The following is a 6,270-nucleotide window of genomic DNA, read 5'->3' on the forward strand; positions in this document are numbered from 1 at the left end:
CTTAACAAGTAGGCTGTCCTGAAGTTAGCAGGGTGGTTACGAAGGCCTTCGCTGCATCGGTATGGAAGTCAGGATTTTTTCAGATGTCTGGGAGTAAAATGCTTAGTGTGCAGAGGTTCGCAGCACAGTTCTGTGCCACCAGCTCCCTAATACAGAGCTTCTCCTTTGTTTCTTCGCAGTACTACCCTCCCAGGTACCCCCCACCAAGGCTCTGATGCAAACGAAAATCAGATAATAAGTGACTCAGCTTGAAAGGTCAAGCTCCTCACCAAAAAGGACTCCGTTACCTTTGCTGTTTTCAAAATGAAGAGAGTCAGCTTCCACAGGGCACCAGGGTGGTGGCACATTAGTTCTTAAATAAAGAAAAAAAGGAGTTGGTGTCAGAAGCGGTCTTTTTCTGACTCATTTGCTCTCCATTTTTGCTCCTGTTTGGCTGATTATGTTAACCTGCTCAGTCTCCATGCCCTAATTTTGCCACTTTCCACCTAAAATTAAATGCATGTCCAACCCTGTCACTGCTCTGAGCAGCCCTCTATCTGATTAAACCCAGCCCCCCTGCCTGGCTTCCAAGGTTCTGTGGCCTGATATCCACCCCCATCCTCATCTCGCGATGCCCCTTCCTCACTCCTAGACCTGTTGGGTCCATGTCTTTGCTCTTGGCTGTTCTCTGTCTGACCTTAAGCCTCCTCCTCCCCTGACTGCATTGCAAGACGCACTCAGGGATCAGCCCCTCTGAGCAGCCTTTCCGGGATCCCCACCCCCACCCCCATAGTGGGCAGCAGGCCTCTCCATGATCCCGTGATCCCTGCACACACACCTCCATACCTACACTCACCACTTCATGTCCATTTAACAGTTTTACTTTTTTCTCTCTCCTGCTGGAGGGAGACAATTGTAAGTCATTATTGCTGAAAATTCAGGGACTCTCCAGCGAGATGAGATTTCTGAAAGATGTACAAAAACATAGAAAGAGAAGGGTGAATAACCAAGGGTGAACGTGAGAAGAGATTTAGGACAGCAGAAGCCTTAAATGAGCTTTGACTTGCAAAGATGCAAAAGCTGGTATTAATAGAAAAGACTTTTAAAACTATTTCTAGCCAAAAGAAGAGAGAATAGGGGCTAACAAGTCAGGCTGGAGAAATTGAGCATGAGCAGGCCACTATTTTTGTAGATATCACAGGGGGCATTTTAATGAGCAAAAGCTGCTGGACCCCTCCAGCCCTGAGAGGTTGATTCTATAAAACAGGTTATTGATTCTATAAAAACAGATGTTGAAATTCTGTATGAGGTCCATACACGTCCCAGGACGTGAGCTAGTAAGATAATTCTAGAGTTGGAAAGACAGCCTGCTGAAGAGTTGTCAATAATTACTGCTTTTCACCTAAAATGTTGAAAGCAGCTTTTAGAGTTAGTGAATTTATCCCCAGGACACGGTTTACTCTCTGGGATGATCTGATTCGTCAAGTGTGCACCATCGTTAGTGATACTCTGCACTCAAACAGCCCCTTTCATCTGTGGATCCCAAAGACTTTTGTAAGCATTCATTAGTTCTCACACATAACTCTGAATTCACCTGCACACTTGTGAAGTGGTTGTAAACAGTGTTACAATCCGGGCAAAGCCAAACCACTGTGATGGCATCTCCTGGGTGTCCAGTTGTTGCTGGCAGCTGAGATACCTGAATGAACTCCAACCTCCTCCCTCCATTGATGTCAGATCGTCTGACATTCAACTATCAAATAAGGTACGAAATTTGCAGGAAATTTCTCGACTTCTAATCAGCATATGAGTTTGAGAATGGTATATCCCGTCTGGCTTTGTCTTGTGTTCTGTCCCCCTACACAAACTCACACACAAAGGGAGAGCTGTCTGGAAGGTTCTGGGACAAGACTGACCACTTTACTTTACAAGATTGACCACTTTACTGTTGACTTACCATCCGCCTTGCCCCCCACCCCATGGCCCACCAGCTCCAGATCCAGTTAACACTTAACACCATTTAACTAGTAACAGGGAATTCCTCTGGGGTTGGAGATGAAGGGAAAAGCCTACCTCCCACCCCCTGTGGTTCTGACTTTGACACATTTTAATAGTTAAAAGCTAAAGAAAACCTGATGCCTTCATTTCCTCTCCATCTGTCCCTTCATAACCCCCTACAGTCTAGCTTGCATCCTCTCCCCTCTTCTGAAGTCACTTTTTTAAAAGTCTTCAAGGACCTCCTCGTGGAATTCCACAAGGCATTTCTGGGGGTCGTTCCACTTGACCTCCCTGGTAATTCTACCCACCCTGCCCTCCTCCAAAGTCTCTTTTCTCTTGACCTCTGTGGCCCTGGGATCCCCACTTTCCTTTCCCCTCTCTGGTCATTTCTCTTTCCTGTTAGGAGGATATCCGTCATTCCTGTGGTCCCTGAGCATCTCTGAACCTCCTGTAGAATAACCCTTATCTCCCATGGGATAGAGACTGGAAAACCTCCCAGACTGGAAAACCCAGAGACCACGTTCTTTTCTCTCTTCCTCTGGTTTTCTATATCCAGTGGCTCCCAGAGGTCCTACTTTTTCTCTGAAGTAGTTCTTAGCACTCACTGCCTTCTTGGTTGGGCTCCAGCATCCAGAGCCTGGTTTCCAAGACTCCTTTGATCCTGTGCATTAACAAGATATGTTTGTACAATTCCCTCTTCCAGTTTTTGATGGTTTCCATATAATGTGCTGGACTGGGTGGCTTAAACAGTAGAATTTTATCTTCTCACAGTTCTGGAGGCCAGAAGTCCAAAATGAAGGTGCCTTCAGGGTTGGTTTCTGATGAGACTCTTCTGTCTTGTAGACGGCCACTTCCCTGTGTCCTCACATGGCCTCTTTGTGTTTGCAGAGAGAGACAGAGAGAAACAAGGAAGACAGAGAGAGAGGAGAGAGAGAGAGAGAGGCCTGGTGTCTATTCTTCTTTTCTTCTTTCTTCTATCAAAATCAGGGTGAACACTTATGACCCTATTTAATCTTTATTACCTCCTTAAGGGCCCATCTCCAACTACAAGTCACATTGGAGCTTAGGACCTCAACATACAAATTTGGAGGTGATGCACAAGTCAGTCTATAGTATATATTTTTTCTATTACACTGGTATGTTTATATAAAATATATAAAATATACTCAAAAAAAAATGAGAATTTAAAAAGCAGGTACAAATACAAACTCTGCTGTTTTCTCCCCATATCCCAGGGCATCACCTCAGTGTACCTGGGCTACATTCCCCCCGTTCAAAACTGCGGACCTGGGCAATGCCTGCAGTGTCCTGATGGCTCAGTCCACGCCAGGCTTTCACATCGTCTTCCCATCCGGCTCAGCCTCTGTATCAGCCTTTGTGAAACACTGGTTCCTTCTCCTCCCCTCCCTCTGAGAGCACTGGTACCCTGGGTTGCCCAGGAGAGGCTAGGCCACTGCCAGCTTGAACCTCAGGGTCCTCCCCGTCCCAACACGACGTCTGCTTCAAGCCGTCGTTCCTCTCACCGCCTCCCTTGGAACGCGCTTCCTCCTCCTCTGCAGGTCCGGGGCCTCCAGCTCACATCCTCACCATGCTCCCCCTTCACTCCCACCTGTTCGTCTCTTCCTCCCTGAAGCTCCGTCCCATCCTCTGGTTCAGGGGCCCCTGCGGCTCAGCAGTGTTACTTCCGCATTCACGGGTGCCATCTTTCCTCCTCGAATGGATTACAGGCCCCAAGAGCTCTTGGAGGCTTCTTCTTGCAGACTTCTTCTTCATTTTACGTCCTCCGCTGAGCACAGCCTCTGAGCTTGTCCTCTGTCGCTGCAGTGCTTCTCTGTCCTCCTTCCAGGGGTGGTGGTTGGGCAGAGACCACCGTGGAGGCCTTGGAAGCAGCAACGCCATCTGACTTACTGATCACGGGTGTGCTTGTGGCCCAGATGTGTTTGGGGCAGACAGCTTAGCACGATTGAGTTCCTAAACGTACTCCAGCTCAGCTTCTTGCCAATGGTATTTCCCAGAACTTGGTAATATAGTCTCCTAAAAATTTAATAGAAGAAAAGTTGGCTGCTTATTGAAAAGTGGACTCTTGACTGTCGACTCAGATTACCTTAAATTAATGTTGACAAATGCAAGATTTATTAGGAAAGCATCCCTCTGTTTAGTGCCCAGTGGGGTTCAGGACGTGCATGTAAATCATTCAGATAACAATTTTCCTGGGTTGAGCACTTGGCATTCGCCCACCATAAGTCACCTATAAATAGTGCACCTATTCACAGATGGCAGAGCTGGGATGCTGGCAGTGAACACTCAGGAAAAGAATGGCTTTGAACTCTGAAAAGGCAGCAAGCCTGGAGCTGTTTCCAGATCTCGAATTCCCCTGTAAAACTCACCAGCTCATGCTGACCTGAGAATTTCAAACCAGTGCGCTAAAGTGAAGATACCAACTCACTTCCTGAACTTTATCTTTATGGCCCCGTGGCTGCGATCCAGTTTCCAGATATGTATTCGGGGGCCATGCCATTACTGAGATGAACAGCCTTGGAGACCCTTTAGCTGAAACTCACTCTTCTCTGTGCCATGAATATGTGCTGGCTGCAGACTGGTTGCCTGATCCCCTTGTGGGTCCAATTGCCCTGCAAATTGAATTGTTTAAGGTTTAAACTATGTATTTTTTCCCCTCATCTACAAGGTGAACTTGGCAAACTCAGTGTGTGTCATAATTGTGTTTAGAGTCCACAAGTCATTGCATAGTATGTGTTTCAAGTATGAGGTTGTTCAGGGTCCTGAACCAGGATTATCTCTGCAGCCTCTTTGAGTGATAGTTGGTTGCCAAGGATACTAACTGGCGCTGTGGGTGACACCCACTTAATCTGCAGAGACCATGCAGGTAACCTTCAGACCACGTTGCTCAGATTAAAGTGTAGTTGTGGCTCTCCTCTAACAGTTCATTGTTGGATTTTCCTCTTGGTTTCTTTTTACTTTTGCATAAGAGCTACCTGTGTCTCTGATGTGGAAAGCAAAGGTCTGAGTTGGAAAGAGAGACGGACCTGGGAGAGGCCAGTGCTGGCCACAGCAATGTCTGCTTCATGAATATTTCTTTGAGATTTTTGAGCCTTTTCTTTTCACAAGAGACCCACAGAGAGGGATTTCCCTGACGATCCAGTTGTTAGGACTCTGTTCTTCCATGGCTTAGGGCTCCGGGTTCAGTCCTAGGTTGGGGAACTAAGATGCTGCATACTGTGCGGTGAGGCCAAAAAACATTTTTTTCTTTCAAATAAAAATTAAAAAATAAAAAGAGAGACCTGCAGAGAAAGAAGGAGGGCACAGGAGGGGAGAGAGGAAGGGAAAGATCAAGAAAAGAAGAAAGGAAAAGGAAGAAGGGAGAAAGAAAACAGTCTCCCCGTGGGTCCCGTGTGGGTTTGTGAACCCGCCTCTCTGAGCAGAGTTTAACTCGGGACACAGCCTCCCCTCGCAGCCTCCCTCCACTGTGGCTGCTGGCAGGGGCCGCGGGGACATCACAGATGGCACCGGGGAAGGATGCGAGGGCCGGCCTTCTCCGTTCCCCAGGCCCTGGGCTGAGGCCCGTGTGGGGAATACCCACGTGGGTTGCCAAGTCAAGCATTTTCATGGCCTGAGTCACACAGACAAGAGTTTTACTCTGTGAACACAGACCAGGCGAATAAAGAACCAAATGCCAATCCCAGAAGGCAAGGAAATGATCATTAAGTGCCATTCTGTGCACTCAGGGTAATTGTCCGTGCCATTCTTTGGTGGCTCTGTTCTGGGCAAGGGCAACGCACGCTTCCAAGGCCTTGTTGAGCACCAGGCCCCCTCACTGTTTTCTTTCAACCCGGCTTTGAAGCTGGACGGTGCAAACCAGGACGGAGTTTGGAAAGTCTGTGTTCATCGCTGGGGTTTAATTAAAATACACTGAGCCTTGCAAAAACTTGTGGTTTGGAGTAATGGAAACTTTAGGGAATCAGAAACAGAGACTGATCCATGGAAGAAAGGTCTGATTTTCTCCTCAAGCCTTGGGTTTCTTGCCATCCATTTCCTCCCAGACTTGTAGTTGACGCCTTCTTAAACATATGAATTATTTTTCTTTCTTTTTTTTTTTAAACATGTGAATAGTTTTTTAAAAATTTATTTTTAAATTGGAGTATAATTGCTTTACTTGTGTGCGTGCTAAGTCACTTTAGTCATGTCTGACTCCTTGCGACCCTATGGACCGTAGCCCAGCAGTCTCCTCTGTCCATGGGATTCTCCAGGCAAGAATATGGGAGTGGTCACCATGCC

At 47.1% G+C, this 6,270-nt stretch overlaps 1 long non-coding RNA gene across 1 annotated transcript in view; it reads left to right on the forward strand.

The window, feature by feature from the left end:
• LOC129620181 (uncharacterized) overlaps positions 1-386 on the forward strand; it is a 38,551-nt gene extending 38,165 nt beyond the window's left edge. The window contains exon 3 of the long non-coding RNA XR_008698414.1: positions 180-386. This is a non-coding gene — a long non-coding RNA (uncharacterized LOC129620181). The remainder of the gene's footprint in view (positions 1-179) is intronic.
• The last annotated feature ends 5,884 nt before the right edge of the window (positions 387-6,270 follow it).

Source organism: Bubalus kerabau, chromosome 9, assembly GCF_029407905.1.
Source record: "Bubalus kerabau isolate K-KA32 ecotype Philippines breed swamp buffalo chromosome 9, PCC_UOA_SB_1v2, whole genome shotgun sequence".
Classification (NCBI taxonomy): domain Eukaryota; kingdom Metazoa; phylum Chordata; class Mammalia; order Artiodactyla; family Bovidae; genus Bubalus; species Bubalus kerabau.